Source organism: Rhinatrema bivittatum, chromosome 7 (assembly GCF_901001135.1).
Source record: "Rhinatrema bivittatum chromosome 7, aRhiBiv1.1, whole genome shotgun sequence".
NCBI lineage: Eukaryota > Metazoa > Chordata > Amphibia > Gymnophiona > Rhinatrematidae > Rhinatrema > Rhinatrema bivittatum.
Window position 1 is genome coordinate 192,142,220 of NC_042621.1, and position 24,712 is coordinate 192,166,931.

Below are 24,712 nucleotides of genomic sequence, written 5' to 3' on the forward strand. Positions count from 1 at the left end.
GAAAGCCCAGCAGCACTTTAATGAGCTGCTAGAGGAAGGGGCAGAGGGGGTGGCAGCACCTAACTTGTTAAGGGAAATATTATTACAAGTTCCAAATTTGAGGGAAGAACAAAGGAGGGATCCTTCATTGAAAATAGCTTGGGAAAAGGCTAAAGTGGATAGCTCGAATGTGGCTAATAAAGATCAAAGTATTTATCCTTATTTTGTTATACAACAAGGTTTATTATACCGAGTGGAGGAAGGGCTAACCCAAGAAGAACCTCACCATCAATTACTGATACCTAGCAGTTGCCAGGATAGGGTTTTGGCGTTAGCTCATGAGCATCCCCTAGCGGGCCATTTAGGGGTTCATAGTACATTAGCTCGTGTTAAAAGACGTTTTTTTTGGCCAGGGATATATGCGGCAGTCAAGAAATTTTGTAGGTCATGTGGGGACTGTCAATTGGTTGCGCCCCGAGGGCCTCCAAAAGCGCCGTTAGTACCCTTACCTGTTGTGCAAGAACCAATGGATCGAATAGCGATGGATATTATCGGTCCCTTGGAAAAGAGCAAGCGAGGTCACCAATATATACTAGTGGTAATTGATTATGCTACTAGATTTCCCTGGGCAATCCCCCTACGGTCTACGGGAGCCAAAGTAATAGGACAGGAGTTAATTAAAATTTTCTGCCAATTCGGGTTCCCCAGAGCAGTGCTAACGGATAGAGGGTCTAACTTCAGGTCCCGGGAGTTGGCCAGAATGTGGAAGCAGTTCGGTATTAAACACTTGCTTACGGCTGCTTACCATCCGCAAACAGACGGGTTGGTGGAAAGATACAATCAAACCCTGAAGGCTATGCTCCGGAGCTGTTTGAAACAAGACTCTAGTGACTGGGACCAGTTGGTGCCTTTTTTATTATTTGCTACTAGGGAAGTGCCCCAAGCATCTACAGGATTTTCCCCTTTCGAACTGACCTTTGGGCGTCAGCCACGAGGTTTATTGGATGTTCTCAGTGAACAATGGAGGGGGGAGGAACCGGAGCAGCAAGATATCGTGAGTTACATGCAAAACCTAAAACAACATGCTGAAACAGCGCTTAGTATGGCTAAAGAAAATTTAAGAAAAGCCCAGGATAAACAGAGAACCTATTATGATAAGGAAGCCCGAGAAAGGGAATTTAGGGAAGGCGATTGGGTATTAATTCTGGTTCCTACTTCCCCAAACAGATTAGTGGCTAAGTGGAAGGGGCCCGGTAAAGTGGTACGGAGATTAGGACCCGTAGATTATGAAGTACAGGTAGAATCCAAAAAACCCCAAGTATATCATGTTAATCTACTCAAACCCTGGGTAGAAAGGCAGGGATTAGGGGCAGATGTAAGACCTGAAGAGGAGGTAGAATTGGGCCCTCAAATAAGAGACATAAAATTAGGAGGGACTGTACTTATAGGAAGCGAACTAACGGAGATGCAGAAAAGACAAGTCAAGAGGTTAATAGACCAAGCTCGGGATGTATTTTCCCCGTTACCCGGGCACACTAAGTTAGTGACGCACACCATTAGTACCCCTCCAGGTCAAGTGGCGAGAAGAAGACCTTATCGCTTGCCAGAGACCATGCAGAAAGAGGTGGATCAGCAGGTAGCAGAAATGCTACAATTGGGAGTTATTGAGGAGTCCAATAGCGCGTGGTGTAGTCCAGTGGTATTAGTACCAAAACCGGATGGGACCATGCGTTTTTGCATTGATTTCAGAATGGTTAATTCCATTTCCACCTTCGATGCCTATCCGATGCCTCGGGTAGATGAGCTGGTGGAGAAACTAGGTACTGCTCAGTATCTCACGACTTTGGATCTAACCAAAGGATATTGGCAGATCCCTTTAGAGCAGTGCTCAAAAGAGAAGACAGCCTTCGCCACACCTAGGGGCTTGTACCATTTTGTAAGAATGCCGTTTGGCTTACAAGGGGCAGCCGCAAGTTGTCAGCGCCTGCTGAATAGAGTGTTACGGCCCCATCTAAAGTATGCCGCTGCATATATGGATGACATTGTTATTTATTCGAAAGAATGGAGAACCCATCTGGGCCATGTCAAAGCGGTACTGCAGTCTTTGAGAGAGGCAGGATTAACTGCCAATCCCACAAAATGCAAGCTGGCTCAAAGAGAAGTGAAATATTTAGGACACATAGTGGGGAGGGGAGTAGTGAGGCCATTACTGGATAAAGTGCAAAGTATAAGAGACTATGTGCTGCCCCAAACGCAGAAGCAACTAAGAGCTTTCTTGGGTCTAGTAGGGTATTACAGGAGGTTCATTCCTCATTTCGCAGAATCAGCCTGTTCCCTGAATGATATGTTAAAAAAAGGAGCTCCTAATAAGTTAATATGGGAAAAGGAGTCAACCCAAGATTTCAAGACGCTTAGGCAGGCTTTATGCCAAGAGCCCCTACTTAAGGCAGTGGACTTTGCTTTGCCCTTCGTGTTACAAACTGACGCCTCTGGAAGAGGTTTAGGAGCTGTATTATCCCAGCTCGAAGGGGGGGAAGAACACCCAGTTCTGTATTTAAGCCGGAAATTACACCCCCATGAAGAGAATTATGCCACAATAGAGAAAGAATGTCTAGCTGTGAAATGGGCTGTGGAATCTCTAAAGTATTACTTGGGCGGTAGACAGTTTGTTCTTGTTACCGACCATGCCCCCTTGAAGTGGTTACACCAAATGAAAGATTCTAATGCTCGGTTAACCCGATGGTATTTAGCCCTACAGGCCTATGCATTTGAAGTGCGCCATAGAGCGGGCCAAGAGCATATAAATGCAGATTTCTTATCTCGCTTGGAGGAGAACACTGCAACTCCCAATCCTCGGAGTTCCAGCGTTTTCAAAAGGGGGGGGATATGTCAGGAGAAGAGTGACAAACTCCTAGCACGGCAGGATATTCTACAGGTCCCCGTTAAGCAGTGGTCCAAAGATACCAAGGGGAAACAGCAGGGGCGTGGAGACACCCTGTGTGGACTACAGTTCCCAGAATCCCAGAGCGGCAGGGGAAGGCTCCTAACCAGAAGGAGGCTGAGGTGAAGGCCGAGGGTAATCTGGAGGAATTAGAGGCAGCTGAGAGCATGCTGTGGGAAGCAGAGGGTGTGTCCAGGAGTGAGGAAGAAAGCTCAGAGAGCAGTAGCATGGAGAGTGAGGAGGAGATGGACTGGGAGCTGCCTTCTGAGGATTCATCTGCGTCTGACATGGAGACGGAGTGAGGGTGTCCTGCAGCATCGGTGTTACCTGGTTTCACTACACACTTACAAGGAGGACAAGGTTGATTACCGCAAGAGATAGAGGTGAGACAGGACGGGGAGCACAACTGTAGGGGAGAAGGGGTGAGTTGATGCTGGATCCCCACGCTAGGTAGTCAGCGCAAGGTTAGAAGCCTGACTACAGACATTTCGGTTTCAGTGCAGAGGCAATAGTGAATTGCAATTTCTGCACAATCTTAGGAAAGGAAAAAAGACCTGGAGTTTTGATAAACTATTATATGTTTGTTTGTGAATCCTTCCTCAGTGGAGGAGGGGGAAGAACTGATAATTGCATCTCGGTGAGAGCTCAGGAAAAATACCTGACTGGAGGAGGGACAGTCAGAGACAGAATGGGAAACCTCATTCAAAAGGTTGACTCCTAAACTGTTTTCAAGAATTGCCAGAACGTCTGAATTTGCAGCAGAGCCCAACCGTTTCAGCCTTGCTGCGATGCCTAGAGGGATGACAGCCCTGTGAGTGAAGGAACTACATCTCGCTGGTGAGAACTCCAGAGGTGCCCGCGACAATATTCATAGTGACCATCCCTCGTATTGAATGCGGTGTTCCAGATATCTTCAGGTTGGATGCTTACCAGATTGTACGCACCCCTCAGATCCAACTTGGTGAAGATTTGTGCCCCTTGAAGGCAGTCAAACTTCTCACTGATAAGGGGCAGAGAGTAACGGTCTTTGCGGGTTATGGCATTGAGCTCTCTGTAATCAATACAAGGGCGTAGAAGCCCGCTCCAGCAGGAGAATCAGAGGAACGAATGAACCCTTTCTTCAGGTTCTCTTTGATATACTCAGACATGGCTAGGGTTTCTAGGTGAGACAATGGGTAAGTTCTGCCCTTGGGAGGTATCGTGCCCGGCAGAAGCTCTATGGAGCAATTGAATTTGCGTAACGGGGGCAAGGTATCTGCCTTCTGCTTCGGGAAGACGTCTTCAAACTCAATATACTGAGTAGGCAAACCAGATAGTGTGGTAGACGTCATGACAGAGACTGTTTGGGATACTTGACATAGGCATGTCTTCTGGCTTTTGGGACCCACTGCACCAACTACAGGGAATGCCAATCGAACTGGGGTTCGTGGACCTGGAGCCAAGGCAGTCCCAGGATGACTGGATATGTGGAATGTTTTAACACATAGGACACTTCCTCTTTGTGGAGAGTGCCCACGGTAAGACGGACAGCCACTGTTCGATGGGTGATGAGCCCTGGAAAATGTTCTCCTTGAATGGAGGCAATGTGGAGACTCATATCTAATGGCTGAAGAGGAATGTTCAGAAGCTTGATGATGTCATCCATGATGAAGCTGCTACTTGCTCCCGTATCGACCAGAGCAGTGGTGGTGAAGGAGTGGGCCTGGATGCCTAGAGAGACTGGAAGCAGGAGTTGGGGCCGGTGACAGTAGCGCCTAAGCTCAGGACCCCCACCGGGCTCAGGCATTGCAGTTTTCCAGACGGGTTGGACAAAACTGCCGAAGATGTCCGGAATTGCCACAGGAAAGGCAAAGACCCTCCTTTCTCTGATGGAAACATTCAGTTGGAGTCAATCATCCACGGTTCACTTCCATAGGTTCCACCACAGACTGAGGTGGTGGTGCTGGAGTCTTGGCTGGAGGACTGTGGACACGCGTGGAACGTGGTGTAGGAGAGCGGGAAGCCTTTACTTCTAGGTGCCTTTGCTGGAGACGATGATCGATCTTCCCATTGAGGGAAATCAGGTCCTCTAGAGAGGTGGGAGTCTCACGGATGGAGAGTTCATCTAGGAAGATGGCTTGCAGACAATCTTCTTGCCACCCGAGCTCAGTAGCCAGATGACAAAACTCCACCGTATACTCAGAGAGGATCCAAGACCCTTGGCGGAGGTGGAGTAGACTGTGGCTGGCGACAGCTTGGCGGCTGCGATCTCCGAAGGTCTGCTTGAAGAGAGCAATAAACTCAGATAGCTTGGAAAGCTTAGGATCAGAACGTTCCCTTAAGGGAGAGGCCCATGCCAGAGCCTTCCCTTCGAGGCGGGAAAGGATGAAGGTCACTTTGGTTGATTCCTTCAGGAACAAGGATGGTTGCAGTGCAAATTGCATGAAGCACTGATTGAGGAAACCATGACAGGAGCATGGGTCACCATTGTATCGGGGAGGTGCAGGGAGTGCCAGCGATGCTTTGGGTAGCATAGAGGCCGATAGGCCCACGGGATTGGCCAGGGCTGTATCTCGCAGCTGGGAACAAAGCTCTTCCACTGAAGAGGCTAGCGATTCCAAAGCCCTGTGATGTTCTTGGACTGTGGCGGCCAATCCCAGTAGGGCCCTGGAGGCGGGAGACTCCGCCGAGTCCATGGCTTTGGCAACCTGTTGCACTTGCAGGTGGACCTTTGTCCTGAAGCAGTGGAGAACGGCTCCCTGGTAGGGACCAGGAAGCACCTGCCCCCAGGAGGCGGAGCACAGGAGGAGACAGAGGCTTGGATGAGCTTCACCACTGGAAGCCCGAGGTCCCCCCAGGTGGAGCTCATAGAGACCCAGGCTGCTTGGACTTAGGTGGGCCTAACAGGGTCTCCCGGAGAGTTAGTAGAGAGGCGTGCCCACGATCAGCAAGGGAGCACGGTCAGACTTCATGCTGTTGGCCTGGAGAGGCAAGGAAGGCCCAAACAGGTAGGGGATGACAAAGCAAGGGACAGAGCCAGAATCAGGAGACGTAGTCAATGGTAGCCAATGTCAGAATCCGAGGATCAATCCGAGGAGTAGTCAACGAGGCAGAGGTCACGATCCGGAAGTCAGGCGAGGTCACAAGGCAGGCAGAGGTCAGGATGCAGGCAGCAGACAGGAAGGTCAAGGAACAGGCCAAGGTCAGTACCAGAGAGACAGTCCGAGGGTACTACCTGGGAAGATGAAGAGACAGATACAGGAAGACGCTGGATCAGTAGGACACTGGAAGAACAAGGCTGGAACAGTAGGATCCTGGAACAAGACTGGAACAAGACTGTGAATGCGGAGGCAACCTAGCATTTATTTATTATTTAGAACTTTTCTATACCGACTTTCCAATAACAGAATTACTGATCAATTCGGTTTACATTCTGAACAATAACAGTGACAAGTAAATGTCTTACAAGAAACAGGTAGAAGTAACTTGGAAATAAATATATGGGGTTAATAACATAAAAGTACTTAAAAGTACATGATACAGAGCCTAATGTAGGCAGAGGTAGTAAATCATAGACAAAGGGCTGGGTATTGAATTTTGGACTGCCAAGGAGTTGAAGTTGGTTTGAAGTATTCTTTGGGGTATTCTTTGGGGAGTTCAACGAAGTTCTGGAGCTGACCTGAATAGTTCTCTTGTAGGTTGTTTAAAAAATAAAAATAGAAATAAAATAAAATAAAAGGGATCCTTGGCAGTGATAATTCAGCAGGCTGATGTTATGGAAAAGCTTGGTTGAAGAGCCAAGTTTTAAGTCTTTTTTTGAAAATAATGGGGCATTGCACTGCTTTGAGTTCTGGCGGGAGAGTGTTCCAGATTTTGGGACCCGCTGAGGAGAATGCTCTTTTACTTAACGCTGATTTCATCGGTGGAACCTGGAGGTTGTTTCTGTAGGCTTGTCTCACTGGTCTGGTAGAGGTGTGGAGTTGTAGAGGGATTTTGAGCTCGAGTGGGGCCAAGTTATGTAGTGCTTTGTTTATTGATGAGAGCACTTTGAAAAGTATTCTGAATTTGATGGGCAGCCAGTGAAGGCTTTTTAAGATGGGTGAGATGTGGTCTCTTTTGTTGGTCTTGGTTAGTATCCTTGCCGAAGCGTTTTGCAACATCTGTAATGGTTTTATGGCGTTTGCGGGGAGGCCTAGTAGAAGAGAGTTGCAGTAATCTATTTTCGTGAGAATGATTGCTTGTAGAACCAATCGGAAATCTTGAAAATGGAGGAGTTGTCTAAGTCTTTTTAAGACTTATAATTTGAAGAATCCATCCTTTACGATATTATTGATGAGAGCTCTGTAATCCATTTGGTTATCAAGTATAACTCCAAGATTTCTGACTTGTGGGGACAATGTTAGTTGAGTGGATAGGTTGGTACAGGGAAGTGTGTAGGTTCCATCTTGAGAAATGTGTAGGTATTCTGTTTTGTTTTGTATTGTATACTAAGCCCCAGTATGGAGAACCCCTGGATAGGGAGAGCAGACCCTCGAGGAGTGAGTACCTGATCCCTGAGAGCTGAGAGGCTTGAAGGTATTGTACTCGCACAGCGGTTCCACGTAGGAGATGGCACTAGGGCTGGAATGGGGGCAGGCCCGCGAGGAGTGAGTACCTGGTTCCAGGGAACAGCTCTGAGGTGAAGATGGTAGTACTCACTGGTGTTAAGATAGTGAATCCCTCCAGGCAGAAGAGAAGGTAGGAGCAGGCAGCGAGTCAGGGAACATGGACCCTTGAGGAGCGAGTACCGGTTTCCTGATAGTGACCTGAAAAGCAAGTGAGGCCCCCGAGAAGCGGGTACCCCATTAGCGTTAAGAGTCCAATGGAAGATTGGAGGCAGAGTCGCTATCAGGAAACCGGTACTCGCTCCACGAGGGCCCATGTCGCTGACTCGCTGCCTGCTCCAACCTTCTCTTCTGCCTGGAGGGATTCACTATCTTAACACCAGTGAGTAGTACTACCATCTTCACCTCAGAGCTGTTCCCTGGAACCAGGTACTCGCTCCTCGAGGGCCTGCCCCCATTCCAGCCCTAGTGCCATCTCCTACGTGGAACCGCTATGCGAGTACAATACCTTCAAGCCTCTCAGCTCTCAGGGATCAGGTACTCACTCCTCGAGGACCTGCTCTCCCTATCCGGGGGTTCTCCATACTGGGGCTTAGTACATATTCCACTGTACTCATTATTCTCAGTTCTTTCCACTACAGCACTGCTACCGGAGGAGTCGCTGTTCCAGCGCCTGAGGGATACTAGCCCAGCTGGGCTACTTCAGCTGCTCACCACTGCCACCTCTGGTGGGTATGGAAAGCGAATCCCATCCGTAAGAGATCCCTTGCTAACTCAAAGGCTAGCAAACATCGTAGGCTTTAAATATCCTGGCAGGGTGATGTCATCACAGGGGGATGCCCCTGAGGTTCGCGTCAAGTAGGAAATAAGAGTGAGTGAAGCACGGCGTGCGCGCCCTATAGTACAGGCGGAGCATGGTGGGAGGCAGCGCCCAAGTCGGTCCGGGGATGCCGGAGAGGACTGCAGGCAGACGCCGCGGCAGCCAGGCGTCTATCCACAGCAAGGGGAGGTGCAAAGAAATGTAGGAGGAGTGAAGCCGTCGGGAAGGGACGGTTGCAACAACTTCCTGACATAGTTCCATCAATCAGGGTGCGCCGCGGAGCTAGGACACACCCCTGGCCCTACAAGAGGCCGGTCGGTCCGCGCACATAGGGGCATGGCCGACGCCACTGGAGACACCGTACTCTGGCATGAGGCCTAGTATGCAGTGGAAGGCCCTGCGACTGCCGCCGCGGGATGCCGAGGCCTAGCGGAGCTCGCGGCTGCCAGTGGGGAGGCCGACCCATGACATGCAGAGGAGTTAGCAAGGTGAGCAGGCCTGTGCGCGGGCCGGGCGCGGACCGGGCGCGCAACACATACTTATAGGTCATCTGAATATAAACAGGGAAATCGTGATGACTATCTTGTTGTCTTTCAATAAGAAAATTTGTGGAAGTAGAAATAATGTAACAGACTTTGTTATGAAAATTCATGTTCAAAGCTTGAAAAAAGTCTTATATTTTTAGGTGAATTAATGAGCAGTATATTTCTGTTTTTGCATTATTGCATTGCTTACAGAGTCTGGCTTGTGATTTCTAGTTCGTTATTGTCTATTCATTTGTATTTATAGTTTATGGTCTTTTTATTCTATATTTAGGTGAAGGCCTGTCTGTGTTTTGCACTTGTGTCTGAGGTGAGATATTCTGCTAGCATGTAGGTTCTATGTAGGGATCTCTAGCAGCCTAACTTGTTCTGTTTTTTCTAATAGATATATTGGTGTTATAGTTCCTGGTGTAATATTCACTGTGTTGTCTTTTGATAGGTAGGGACTAGGGTTTTTACTATTTGAGTACCGGCAGTTAGTGTTCTGGTATGCAAAGTTTACTATATTGTAATTGTATTTCATTTTTCATTGGCTTTCTGAGGGCCAAGCCCACATTCAACATGTGTTACAATAAGCCAAATACCATATGGGATTTTAAAAACTTTTTTGCAGGGTTTTCTGTATAACCCCACCCATCATTGTGATTTTAACAAGAAAAGAAGACTTAGGATTTTTTTTAGTTTAGCTGTTGATTGTAATGAGCAGTGTGTCACACATATGAGCTGTGTCATGATGGGAAAAAGAATGAAAACTAGTGCAGTCTTCAGAAGGTTTGTGTTTCAGGTCTTGTATCCTTTTGGTAGCTCTAGTCTGCTCTACTTCCATCACATCAATGTCATTATAAAGATCTGACCTTCAAAAATGAACAGAGGCAATTTTAGCTCTTGTTTCTTACTGTGGGTATGTCCTTGGACACTTACCATTTTTCAGTGATTGGCAGCTAGAAGAAGTGAAAGAAGCAGAGCAAACTGATGAACTGGCTAGAGATACTATATTATATTATATTTAGACATAAAATCAGAGGATGCATTTAATTTAGTTTTATTAGTTTTGGTTTCTAAACTTAAGGATACATTTTCAAAAGCTTAGCCAAGACTTAGAATCATAATAAGAAATCAGATTACTGTAGGTGCCTATAATGGATTTTTGATCTTTAAATATGTGTACAATTTCATTATATGTGAAATGTTGCACATATTGAAAAAGGGCATTGGAGAGGGAATTTTTGCTGGTGTGCTTATGACTTACACATTTAACAGCTCAGTCAGAAGTAGCCCGACAAAATTTTCTTTACAACTATCTAGATTTTTCTCCTGATTTTAACTCCCACACTTCTAACAGCCAACGCAGTAAGGGTCCTCCACTAAGGGGCACAGCCTACAGTTCCCTCCGGATATTGCCCTAAGTGCTGTGTTAGCCAGTCGGCAGGTAGATACCACTGTTGTGAGACTGGGACTCCCTCCCCATCAGGGATATAACTGCTACCTCTGCATCATTCCTAGCCCTGGCTGGCTTGAGGAGTAGAAGTCAAGCTGGGGAATGGAGTCCTAGCTCGACTTCTACTCCTCAAACCACCAAAAAGAAAAAAACCTCAAAACCACAAAAAAGAAAAAAAAACCCAACAGTATCTCTCTTATTGTATTAGCTGTCATTAAAAATCTGTTTAATATTGGGACATAAGTGCTGTGGGATCATTTAATAGCTAAAGGACAAGTAAAGTTCCAGAAAGTGTCCTGCTCTACCCAGCTTGACTTAGGTTTAAACTGTTTAACTCCCTCCCACCCTACCCCTCTGCCCACCTACCCCTGGGTTTGTTTTTCTAATGTAGTCTGCCTAACTTCATAATTGGCAACAAGATAAATTAGTAAATTGGTATTTCCTTAGGTGTTAACAATCAAATAATTTACCAAAATGAGGACTATCCAATGTAACTATTGTGGAGCCTTTATTCTGAGGGAAAGCATCTGGAAACTTAGAGCTTGCTCCATTTGTGCAGAACTCTTTTCCTTGAAAAAGGAGCTGGCTGAAGTGAAAGCTGAATTAGCTTCAATAAAGAGAATTCCACCCACATTACATTCCTCAGGAATTAATTCCCCATTACCACAGAAAAACCAGGAGTCAAGAAAAAAGAGAGATACAGTGGGCTCAGGTAGGATAAGACATGTGACCCACAGACACCCATTCTTGACAGCTGGGCAGCCCACAAGTATACCCCCCCTCCCCACACACACTCACACAGGAAATTAAGGAACTCAGTAAAAACCAGGATTACAGTGGGCTCTGGTAGAATTAGACCTGTGATGCGGAGACACACACTGTATCAAGTGCAACAAAAAGCCTTCTCTATATTAAACACTGAAGAAGTTCTTGAGAAAAAGATTGAAGTGTTACCTGAAAAGAGAGAAGAAACCCAATGCATAAAGAAATTCCAGATCAGTAACCAAAGGAAAAAGCTCATTGTGATGGATGACTCTGTCATCAGTGGCACAACTGCAAAGGGAAAGAGTGAAGTGAATAACAAAACTCAACTAAAGTCTCAAAAGGAGTCCAGGAAAAGCAGTAACTTTAACGATAAAGCTGGAAAGCTATGACCACAAATGCTCGTAGTTTGGGCAATAAAATCCCAGATCTGCAAGCCCTAATGGTGGAGACGGACTTGGATGTTGTTGCTATCACAGAGACGTGGTTCACGGAATCTCATGATTGGGATACAGCAATACCAGGCTATAACTTGTTAAGGAAGGACAGAGTGGATAGGAAAGGGGGAGGTGTGGCTCTTTATGTCAGAAACAATATCCAAGCATCTGAGCTGCAAGGAAGATAGGGCAAAGAAAAAGCATTATGGGCTGACCTAAAAAATGATGATGGGGCATCCATTTATATTGGAGTGGTTTACAGGCCTCCAAACCAAAAGTAAGAGCATGACAGAGATCTGGTTGAAGACATCCAAAAGATGGGAAAGAGAGGAGAAGTGGTGATCATTGGGGACTTTAATCTGCCGGATGTAGACTGGAGAATCCCTTCTGCAGAATCTAACAATAGTAGAGAAATAGTAGAGAATAGTAGTGGATGCCCTGCAAGGGGTTTTGTTCAAACAAATGGTAATGGGAACCCACGAGAGAGGGAGCTATACTCGATTTAGTGCTCACAAATGGAGATAATGTCTCTGATGTCCAGGTGGGCGCCCACCTCAGCACCAGTGATCATCAAACAGTATGGTTTCATATCACACACAGGATACATAGAAGAAGCACGAAGACCCGAGTTTTGCAGTTCAAAAACACAGACTTTGATGAAATGGGGAAGTACCCGGAGGAAGAACTAAAAGGTTGGGAGAACGAGAAAGATGTGGATCAACAGTAGACCAATCTAAAAGGAGCCAATCATCAAGGCAACTAATCTATATGTCAGAAAAGTAAAGAAAAGCAAAAGGAAAATGAAACCTATTTGGTTCTCAAAGGAGGTGGCTGACAAAATAAAAGCTAAAAGAACAGCATTCAAGAAATATAAAGGATCCCAAAGGGAGGAGCACAAAGAAGAATATATAGTACAACTGAGAGAGATGAAGAAAGTAATCAAGACGGCAAAAAGTCAAGCGGAAGAAAGGATTGCTAAAGAGATAAAGATAGGTGACAAAACATTTTTCAGATACATCAGAGAAAGGAGAAAAGTTCAAAGTGATATAGTGAAATTGAAAGGTGAAAAGGATCAATGTGTAGAGACAGATGAAGAAATGGCAGAAATATTAAACAAATACTTCAGTTCGGTGTTCACTAAAGAGGACCCAGGAGAAGGACCGTCACTAGTTAGCAAGAAACTGGAGGGGATTGGAGTAGATGTAACTCCGTTTACAGTGGAGAATGTGTGGGAAGAGCTGGGGAAACTGAAAGTGGACAAAGCAATGGGGACCAATGAGGTTCATCCCAGGATACTGAGGGAGCTCAGAAACGTGCTGGCGGGACCGCTGTGTGATCTGTTCAATAGATCTTAGAAACAGGAGTGGTGCCGAGTGATTGGAGAAGAGCGGTGATGGTCCCACTTCACAAGAGTGGGAGCAGAGAGGAGGCTGGTAACTATAGGCCAGTTAGCCTCACCTCGGTTGTTACGCTCCTGCCCACAAGAAGCATGGGCAGGCTCTTACCTTCTCACAGACAGCCAGTCTGGCTGCTGACTCTGCTTGCTTTCTCCCTGAATCAGCTGGGGCTGTCCCCGCAGCTCTTGCCATGCGGTCGGCTCCTCCTGTTCCTGCCTTCCCCCGACGTGCTGCTGCGATCCCGGGACCTCCAGCCAGCAGCGAGACCATCTCTCCCAGTGCCTGCTTCAGCCCGGGTCCTTTCCCAGCAGGGAAGCTGTCCCTGCCGGTGCCTGCAGCCTGCTACAGCTCTCTACTTTGCCTGCAGTCTCTCTGTTTCCCCTGCAGCCAGTCTTACCTCTCTCTGTTTCTTCCTACTTCAGTCCTTGCAGCTGGGAGCTGCTCCAGTGACCTGCCTTCATCCAGCTCCAGTCCAGGGCTGCTCCACTGCTTCCCTAGGCCTTCCACGTGGCTGAGGACGCCACCAGCTTCCAGCTCTTCTCTCCAGCTTCCTAGGGCGCGGGCGCGCGCCTCTCTGCTCCTCTTAAAGGGCCAGCCAGGTGTGGCCCCCTGCTGACCCCTCCCTGGGCGTTGTCCACCTCAGCCCTACTAAAGGGCTCAGATTTCAGTCTGTCTTTGCCTTCTCAAGGAGTTGGTCACTCCTGAGATCCTTCGCTCCAGGAAGTCATCCGTGTTCCAGCACTTCTGCAAGGTCCTGTGTTTCGTGTTACCTGTCGGAGCTCCTCGTCCAGTCCTGATGTCTGCCTGCTGTTCCAGTCCCAAGGTCTGTCTCTTGATCCAGTCCTGATGTTCCTGCTGTTCCAGATGTCCATGTTCCAGCCCTGAGGTGTGTCTCCTGTTCCAGTATCTGTGTTCCAGTCCTGATGTTCCTGCTGTTCCAGATATCCTTGTTCCTGATCCTGATGCCTAACCTGCCTTGTGCTGCCAGGAGTGCAGCGTATCCTTGCCTTGTGCTGCCAGGAGTGCAGCGAACCTGCTTCCTCTTTCCGTGGTCTCCCGCTCTCTGCGTGGTCCCGCGACCAGCCTTCCAGGACTGTGTAGGGCGCGCATGGGACAGGGTGGTCCGCGACTCAGTCCCGCGGGTGGCCTGAGTAGGGCGCCCTGAGGGTCAGTGCCCATGTCTACCTTCAGCCCTCGTTCCTGATTCCACCTCTGTGCATCCAGTCCTGAGTCCACGTTTGTGCCTGTCCACGTCTATGCATCCTACACCTCATTCCTGAGTCCACATCTTTGCCTGAGTCCACGTCTAAGGATCTTGCATCTATGCCTGAGTCCACGTCTATGGATCCTGCACCTCGTTCCTGAGTCCACGTCTATGCCTGAGTCTACGTCGTTCCTGAGTCTCGTCTGAATCTATGTTCCAGTCATCGCTGTCCTGGCCTCCATCCGGCCTGCCGCTTCGTGCCGTACCCTGCGGCAGGTCCGAAAGGGCTGGGAACGGTCGGAGGACTGTTCACAAGACCAACATTGCGTTGTTGGGTCTTCCGAAGCGTGCAGGTCCGGAGGAGGGCCTGTCTTCCATGTCTCTCCAGCCCTGCTCCCGTCCAGCCATGCTCGGGCATGCCACGCCTCCCGCGGCACCTCTTCAGAGCCCTCTGGGGTCGAGCCGTGGCCCAAGGACACACATCACCCAGGAGTGGGATCGCTCTCCTAGCGCTCCACAACATCGGTGGTGGGAAAAGTGATGGAGACGTTGGACCAGAGGCAGCATGGATTCACAAGGGGAAGATCCTGTCAGACAAATCTGACTTTTTCGACTGGGTGACTAGGGAGTTGGATCAAAGAAGAGCACTCGACGTCATCTACTGGATTTCAGCAAGGCTTTTGATTACGGGTCCCGCACAGGAGGCTGGTGAATAAAATGAGAAGCTTAGGAGTGAGTGCCGAGGTGGTGGCCTGGATTGCCAAACTGGTTGACAGACAGAAGAAAATGTGTGATGATAAATGGAACTTACTCTGAAGGGAGAGCAGTTGTTAAGCGGAGTGCTGCAAGGATCGGTGTTGGGACGGTCCTGTTCAATATCTATGTGAGCGACATAGCGGACGGGATAGAAGGTAAGGTTTGTTTGTTTGCGGATGACACTAAGATCTGCAACAGAGATGACACGCCGGAAGGAGTGGAGAGAATGAGATGGGATTTAAAGAAGCTGGAAGAGTGGTCGAAGATATGGCAGCTGAGATTCAATGCCAAGAAGTGCAGAGTCATGCATATGGGGTGTGGAAATCCGGAAGAACTGTATTCGATGGGGGGGGTGAAGGGCTGATGTGCACGGAGCAGGAGAGAGACCTTGGGGTGATAGTGTCTAATCATCTAAAGTCGGCGAAACAATGTGACAAGGCGATAGCTAAAGCCATAAGAATGCTGGGCTGCATAGAGAGAGGAATATTGAGTAAGAAAAGGGAAGTGATGATCCCCTTGTTCAGGTCCTTGGTAGCAGGCCTCCCCTGGAGTACTGCGCTCAGTCTGGAGACTGTATCTCCGAAGAGACAGAGACAGGATGGAGGCGATCCAGAGAAGAGCGACCAAAAAGGTGGATGCTCTTCATCAAATGACTTATGAGGAGAGACTGAAGAATCTAAATATGAACACCCTGGAAGGAAAGGAAGGAGCAGGTGATATGATACAGACTTTCAGATACTTGAAAGGTTTTAATGATCCAAAGATAATGACAAACCTTTTCTGTTGGAAAAAAATCAGCAGAACCAGGGGTCACAATTTAAAACTCCAGGGAGGAAGACTCAGAACCAATGTCAGGAAGTATTTCTTCATGGAGAGGGTGGGTGGATGTCTGGAATGACCTTCCGGAGGAAGTGGTGAAGACCAAAACTGTAAAGGACTTCAAAGGGTGTGGGATAAAACTCTGTGGATCCATAAAGTCTAGAGGATGTGAATGAAGAGTGGGTGGCTCACAGGAACGATGGCTACTACCTGGTGATAATACCCTTATTCAATAAACATACACACGGTTAATGCGACTCCAACATTGCTCTAAGCTTCAGCGGCAATCCGGAAATGTGGAAAAAAGGATTTGCATTCACAAAAAAGCGGGGAGTAGCTTGCTTGTTACGGCGGTTACTACCCCTAACCAAATAAGCCTGATACTTCACTTTCAATGCATATCCAGCATAGCTCTCTGCTTCAATGGAAGGGGAGAAAGTTTGACACTTCATGCATATCCAGCATAGCTCTCTGCTTCAACAGCTGGGGAGCAAGACTGATACTTCACTTTCAATGCATAGCCAGCATGGCTCTCTGCTTCAACGGCAGGTGGGGATGAAGAGAGGTGGATCTATATTCAGGCAACAATCAACAAGGACTGAATTACATAGTCTGGATAAACAGATAAGCATGGGTGTAGCTTGCTTATTGCGGTGGTTAATACCCCTAACTAATTAAGCTATTTCACTTAGATGCAGTTCCAACTCTGCTCTCTACATTAATGGAGGGGGTGGAAGGGAAATAGAATAAAAAAGATTATTAATAGCCAAGAGAAACAGATAAGTATGTGAGAGAAAAAAAAAGTGTGAAAGCTTGCAGGGCAGACTGGATGGGCCATTTTGGTCTTCTTCTGCTGTCATTTCTATATCTCTATATGCTATGGTGCAGCACTGATGCTGAGCCAGCAGGCTGACTCTAGGAAAATAAAAACTATTTGAAAACAACATGGAAAGAAAAATTTAAGAAGAATTGTTTTGTGAATATCCACGGTACTTGTTGAAACCAGGTACATCGTTTTACTAAGTGTATACTAATGTACAGTATGTTGATTCTCACATTGTAGCTGTCTTCTCTTGAACTACACACACAATCCCAGCTGGTAGGTAAACAAGGGTTTCTTCATTAGTACTAAATTATTCTTCAAAAATGGTAAACGTAGAAGAAAAAAGGGAGTTATTGGTCTAGGAGTGGAAAAGGGTCATGCTTACTATGGGCATAGTGGCCTTCCTTGTCTGTTATATCTACTGTTTTGTCTTCTTTTCTGCTTCTATACACAGTATTAGCTGGCTTGTGTACAGATAGAGTGGCGTACCGAGGTGGGGTGGGCCAAGCGCCCTATGGCAGGACTGGAGGAGCTCTCGGGGCCTTTTTTTGTATCTTTTTCTATATTCAGGAACACTTGTGAAAACTCCATGTTCTGCTGCCGAAGCAGGCCTGGATAAAAACATCACCTGGCTGGGCCCCACGTGGAAGGAAAGCGAAGAGTGTACTATGGACCGTGCGCTTACAGTATAATCCCTGATCAAGGCTGCACTCTTGGCCATGTGGTAGAGATATGCACTTGCGCTAATAGCTGCACATAGCCAATTATAGTATGCAGGGGCAGGGCTCTGGCAGTTCAATAAGGCACCTGTGCTGGTCCCCTAGGCCTCTGCGCAACCACAGAACACGAGTGAGAGACACATGTGGGAGCTAAATATCTGTACATAGTGGGAACTATTGCTCACCATCTCTTCTTGCTATGGCTGGTAACCAGGGGTGTCCTTAGTCCTGTGCACATCTGAATTCCAGCAGCTATTAGGCCAAGATGGCGAGGCCCATTGAGGCCGCCATGGAGCCCATTTTGCGGAGGCTGAAGAAAAGGACCCTCAGGCCAATGGCGCACCCCAACCCACCAGCAGCCAAAATCATGAAGAGGCCATGCAGCGGCCTGAGTGAGGAGGAGGCTGCAAGAACCTCCCCACCCACAACTTCCTCCTCAGATTCCATTAGATGGAGAGGCTTGGTTGAAAGGGAATGTGAGAGTATATTTGTATGAGAGAAAGGGAGCTTGTGTGTATGTGAGAACCTGTGGACATGAAAGATAGGGAGTTTGTATGTGTTTGAGAACATGCATATATGTGTGAGAGGGAGCTAAGCACTAGATGCCTAGCAATGGGGCAAATGATGACCTGCCAGCTGGCTTCCCGCATCTAGCCAACAGGAAGAAGAAGACTAGGACCACATGTGTGGGGGTGGGGAGTTAGTCATATGGTGGATTGTGACTGAGAGGGACGGGAAAGGGTATGACTAAGGGAAGGAAATGGGATGAGAGTGAGGGATGGGAAGGGGAACGAAAAGGGGAGAGGGGAGGTAAGGGAAGGGGATGAGGTGGTGAATGACTGAGAAGGAAGGAAAGGGGTTTGAGTGAGAGGGAGGGAGTAAATGACTGAGAGAAATGGGAGATGAGAATGAGGGAAATGGGATTTTTGGAAATGTTTAAAGTTGGTTTTCACCTTATTAGATGTTCTATTCATCATCTGTTTTGAAATACTATATTTTATTTAATATGGTTTACTAATACGATGGATTTCTTGGTTTATGAGGAATGGGAGCTGGGAGGGCTGAGGAGCACGACTACTGGGGATTGGTGTTGCGCTGCAGATGAAGGGAGCGCCAGGGGGCGCTCCCCAGCATGGGACAAAAGATGTGTACCCTTGGGCTAGATGTCCCTGACCCTCGACCAAACCTGCACGCTTCCTTGAGACCTTGAGACCGTTTCAAGCCCTTTTGGACTGCCGCTAGGTAGCAGCGGGAAGAAGCAGGTCGGACAGAGGACAACTGGCACAGGACAAGACTCAGACATATGGAGATGGAGACATCAGGCGTGGCAGGGCAGACGAGACTCAAGGCATGGCAAGGTATGGACAGGCATGGCAAGGCAGTCATGGCAAGACAGGCATGACAAGGCAAGACTAAAACCAATGGTTAAAAGTCCGGAACCTCCAGGCAAACAATGTCCATACTGGCGCCCTACTCAGCCCAGCCAGGCTGAGTCATGGACCACACAAGAAGGCATCAGAGCCATGAAATCCAAGGACAGGAACGGGCAGGCGGACAGATCCTCAGGTTCCCTACACAGTCCAGCCGGACTGGTCACGGACCACACAGAAGGACAGGACCTGTCCAATGAAGGAAGACATCAGGCAAGAACATCAAGGCAAGGTGGACATCAAGACATCAGAAACAAGGCAGGCCAGACAAGAGGTGAGATGACTCCTCAGCACTGTCGGATGGAATGACCCACCAGCTCCCTACACAGTCCAGCTGGACTGGTCGTGGACCACTGGCCACTACATGCCCTACTCAACCCCGCCAGGCTGATTGCGGACCATGAGGGATAGGTCAGCGGAGCTGAAGACATCAGGAACAGGCGGGCATTGGAACAAACGGGCATCAGGACATCAGGGACAGGTGGACGACTGGACATCATGGAACATCAAGGAAACATCAAGGACATCATGGAACATTGAAGACATCGGAGCAGAGACCGGAACATGGAACAATGATGAAGACACGGGATCCCACACAGAACAGAGTGCCTAGAAGGAGAAGCAGACGTAGAGTCCTAGTGCGGACTTACTCCTTGCGAAGGCAACGTAGGAATGACTGAAGAACCCTTTTATAGGGTGAAGCAGGAAACATCCAAGGCGGAGCTCGCAGGAAGAGCCAGAGGGACCACTCCCTACTGGCCCTTTAACTCTAAGGAGGAGGCGTGGCCCCGCACCTAAGGAGAGCAGACAGAGGACCGCAGGACCATGGACAGCGGCTCTGCAATGCTGAGGAAGAGAAGCAGGGCCCAACGCTGGAACTTAGGCTTCAGAAAGACCCCGGGATGGACCAAGGGTGGCCTCCTGTCGCAGGAAAGGCTGGGGATGAAGGCCTTTCCCTTCAAGGTAAGGTTGGTGGCCTCCGGGCCACATGGGGATGCCAATTGGCGGCTTCCTGCCACACATAGACGTACCCCGACAGCTTCCTGCTGCCGGGGAAGGCAGCAGCGATGTCAGCAGCCTCCGGGCCGCTTGAGGGATGGAAGCGCGTCTCCTACCGCATGTGCAGAGTGTTGGCGGCCACCGGGCCGCAGGGGGAGTAACTTAGTGCGGCTCCTGCCGCCAAAGTTGAGCGGCGCAGCTCCGTCCACGTGTGCAGCAATTCGGCAGCCTCCGGGCTGTGAGAGATGCAGGAGCGCGGATCCTGCCGTGAGTGATATATGTCGGCCGCCTCCGGACCGCAGAAGGAAGAAGGGAGAGAGGTGAAGAGGCGGCCTGTGGCTACTGCCACAGGCTGAATCACAACAATTGGGAGGGAAGAGGGGGATGAGGAGCAAGACTGCTGTGGGCTGGAAGGGTAGGAAGGTGAGACTGCTATTGCTTCTGTTTTTCTAAGATGGGAAGTGGGAAGAATTTGATTTTCTCTGTGTCATTTTTGGGAAATGTGCATGTGAATATTTCTAGGTTTTTACAGTACAGGGAAAATGCAATTGTTTTTATTTCTCTGGTGTTATACTGCAGGAAAAGTCTGGTTTTTTGGGGTTTCCGGTTCAGCTTTTATCTCCATGTGTCTCTTTCTAATTTATGGTCAGTTTTTCTGTATTTGGTGAGGGGATAGGTGCATGTGCTATAAAGAGACTGCAGGGATGTGTGCAGGACTGAAAAAAAAGAACACATTTTCCTTTTTTTTTTCTCTTGATGGTAAGAAGTGGAAGAACTGGAAATTTTGGAAGAATTTATAAATTTTATATCAGATTCCTTGACTCTTGGTATTATTGGTTATCAGAAAATATTTTGGTTTGCTTGCAATACCACAGAGGGAAGGAGTAATGTTGGTGGCCTTTCTGTAGACAAGGTAGCTTCAGTCCCATAGTCTGTTCACAGCAGTCTGTCAGTTCATTTCTTTTCTGGGGTTTGTATTAGTGTTACTTTCCTGCCCTTCAGCCTTTCTACAAGGAGGATGGGGGGATGCAGGGGAAGCAACACATATGCATTGGCCCCCCCAGGCACCGGAGACCCTCGGTACGCCTCTGTACGGATATAAAGATTTGTCACCGCTAGTACTGTTCTCTATGGATGTTTCTGAATCATTTTGATTTGACCTCTCTTGCTTCAAAAGGATATGGATTTCAAAAGAAATGTTCTTGTCTATTTGTACAAATGTCCCTCACAACTAACCAGTGCTCTTACTTTATGAGTTCTTTGTGATATAATGTGTTGGAGTTGAGTAAAGATTTTGTACTGTGCAGGTGCTGCATTTTACTTTCTCACTGCTCTGTAAACCTGCAACCTCATTTATTTTCTGGAGGTTTGCCGATATTTTCTGTTCTGTTCTGGCTTAGAGTAGATGTGATTTGCAGAAATGTCTGGGTCATTATTTACATGGTAGAGTGCTTACATTCCATCTTGTCCAAGCTTTCCCATAAATCATGTGAGACAACAGTAAGAGGAAAGAGGAAAAGCACAATTAAGTTCAGAAGTTGTGTTTGGGTGAATTATGTGGATATTTGACTGTGTAAAAGTGTTTGGGAAGGAAAATGGCATGAGATTTAAGTAACTGCTTACCACAGGTGCTGAGCTCCATTTGCTTTGGACATAGCTCATGTTTGGGAAAGCTTTGTACTTCCAGATCACATGGTGGGCAAAAATAACTGGGGAGGAAGAAGATAAGTGGGAAATGGCAGTTATAATGATTTGTGAAAGGGAAATAAACTAATGAGTGTTTGGAGATGGCAAGTTCTAGCAGGTTTTTTTTCAAGAAGATCAATGCACCTTTCTGTAGTCCTGGGTTTCAGATAAGAGAATTTCCCTGAAACAGGAAGATAAAGAGGAAACAAACTCATTAAATTACACTGGGCGAGTCTGCTTTTCATTCTGGTGCTATAGTGCCTAACCACTGCTATCAGATGATATTCTCAGGTTTCTGGGAATAAAGCAGTTATTTATTTATTTATTGGTTTTTATATACCGTCGTTCATCCTAGGATATCGCGTCGGTTTACAGGTAACAAAAACAATACGTCAGAGCGTTGTACATAGAACAAGGTAGTAATAATTATGAACTAGTATAAAAATAACTGAGAAGGCGTAACATTGTACATATAACAAGATAATAGAAAATTAAGAACTAATGCATAGATAACTAACAGTGAGAGTAACTAAGTAATTTGAACGGCAAAAACTAAGATTAGAGGGAAAGAGAGTAGGGGGAGGGGGAGGAAAGGCGAGGGGAGAGGGGGGGAGGAAGAGAGGATTGGACGTGCCGGGGTATTTAGAGATGTTGCCAAGATGTATAAGATGTTGCCAAGATGTATAAGAATTTTGCTCACCCTTACAAACTCAGAATGCTCTGTTGAAAGTCTGATTACATAACTGACCAATTTTCAAAAATATGGGGCTCTAAAGTAAATTGATCAAAATATGAAGTCATCTAAGTTTCTTAGATTTGTCCCAAAGTTCTTTTGGAAGGCTGGTGGTTCACCCGGGTAGGTACCCAGGAGAATGAAATACGTAGGAGAATTCCAAATAATCGTTATACTCGCCCAGTGAAATTTAATGAGTTTGTTTCCTCTTTATCTTCCTGTTTCAGGGAAATTCTCTTATCTGAAACCCAGGACTACAGAAAGGTGCATTGATCTTCTTGAAAAAAAACCTGCTAGAACTTGCCATCTCCAAACACTCATAAAAACCAATAAATAAATAAATAACTGCTTTATTCCCAGAAACCTGAGAATATCATCTGATAGCAGTGGTTAGGCACTATAGCACCAGAATGAAAAGCAGATATAACATTGTCACCCTTGCTGCCTGGTGCTTCATTCTAAGTGAAAATCCTCCAAATGGATACCATTACATTATAGCTTTATTATTTCGTATTAGAAAGGGTTAATAATGTCTTTACTTTATTTGTTATGAGCTGAGATTCTTATTGATGAGCAAAACAATTTATTTCAACTGAAATTTTGTTATCAGACAAAAATGTTTAGGCAGGGAACATGATTTAGTGAATTTCACATTTTTCCTCTGAGCTCTTCCTAGATTTGTATAATTAGAAGCTGATCAACTTTATGAAATGCACACCTTTTTTGCAATTGTCTGTATCTGTTATCTATGTAACTCCTGGTTAAAGCGGTATGCCCCATTACTCCTCTAATAGGGCTGTGAGTGAAATTTCTGGAGACTCAGATAAAGAAGCATAAAAAATGCAATAAAGAAAGTGTGCAGGAGCCATCAGCCAGCCTGAAGCAGATGAAAACAATCTACCGCCCTAACTGAGTGACTTAGGCCCGGATATTAAAAGGCCTACGTGCGCCGGGCCTATTTTAGAATGGACCGGCCACGCACGTAAAGCCCCGGGACGCGCGTATGTCCAGGGGCTTCAAAAAAGAGGTGGGGTGGGGCGGTCCGAGGTCAGAGGCTCCTGGCACAGAGGCAGGCGCAGAAGGTAAAACAAAGGTTGGGGGGGGGTGGGGGGGTTAGGATAGGGCTAGGGGGGGATAGGTTAGCGGAAGGGGTAGAAAGGTTAGATTAGGGGGTTGGGAATTCCCTTCCAGGCTGCTCCGAACTCAAAGCAGCCTGGGAGGGAACGGGGGAAGGCCGCAGGCATCGGCGTGTGCAAGTTGCACAATTGTGTACCCCCTTGTGAGCACCGACCCCCAATTTTATAACGTGCGCGCATAGGTATTAAAATCTGCCCCTTAATGCTTCTGAGGAGGTTCATGCAGAATATCCTAGTGGAATCTCTACCTTGAAGGATCTTTCTGAGAAATATCCTAGAAGTCTGAGTTCCATGGGTTCCCTCCCACTGGATGTTGGAAAAGGGATCAATTTGCAAACTAGGTCAGGGAGCTAGGTGCAAAGTGAAAACTTTTGTTAGGAGAAAAGAGATCTGCCGCTCAATGAGGCGGGAAATCACAACTGGCTGAAATCCTCTAACATTTCTATCTGGGCAAGTGGATGCTAGCATAGTTCTACCTAAGGGGTTCCCTATTGAATTCTTATATCATAATTCAACTTCTCTTCAGTCATGGGAACTTCTTGGTGTTTGGGTACTTGCCAGGTTCTTGTGGCCTGGTTTGGCCTCTGTTGGAAACAGGATACTAGGCTTGATGGACCCTTGGTCTGACCCAACATGGCAATTTCTTATCTTCTTATGTTCTTAAGTTAAGGACTTCCCTGCCATATGCAAGCCAAGTCTAATTTAAAGTATGTGTGTTAGGACTGTGGACCCTTGTGCTGGGGTGAAGTTGACACAACCTAAAGTTGAAGACCTGCAGGTCCTCACCGCCAACTGGCAGAGTAGATAGGTGCAGAGGCTGTACTGGAGATCCACCTATACCAGTCCCCTTTGCCTCAGGTTGAACCTTTGGGTTCTGGGGGCCAGCAGGTCTTAGGTGGCAGTCTCTGGGGTGTAGGCAGCAGAGCAGATCCTAGGTCAGACTGAGGTGGGTGGCAGACAAGGATAGCTAGAGTCCAAACTAAATTCAGTGGCAGGCATCAGGCAAGGATATTTAGCATCCAGGCTAAGGTCAAATAACAGTAATCCGTCTGATAGTAGGAATGCAGTAGCTAGGGTGAGGCTGGAGAGAAGAAGGAAAGCTGGACAAGGCTGAAGAGATGAAGTCAGGCTGGGAAGGTTGAAAAGACAAAGGCAAGGCTGGAGAGACAAAGAATGTACCAACTTACATTACCTAGCAGATAGTTAACCTGTTGCTGAGGCAAAGCAGTATTGCAGGGCCAGGATTAAAATTCCTGACTGTGTGATGTCATCAGGTGTCTGGGAGCACTGTTCCCGCCGCAGTGCCTTCATTGGCTGGTGAGCGCATGCCTAAAGGAAAGCCCCAGTGGTGATGGTGGCGATGTCCTGAGTAAATGGGAGCTGATGTCGGTGGGGAGGCTGTGTTGGGTGAGTGAGCTGGCTCACGGGGCAGCCCATGAGCCAGCAAATGTAACAGTATCGCACCCCTTAAGCCCTCTTCTCAGGGTCTGAGGCTTAGGTTTGGAGGG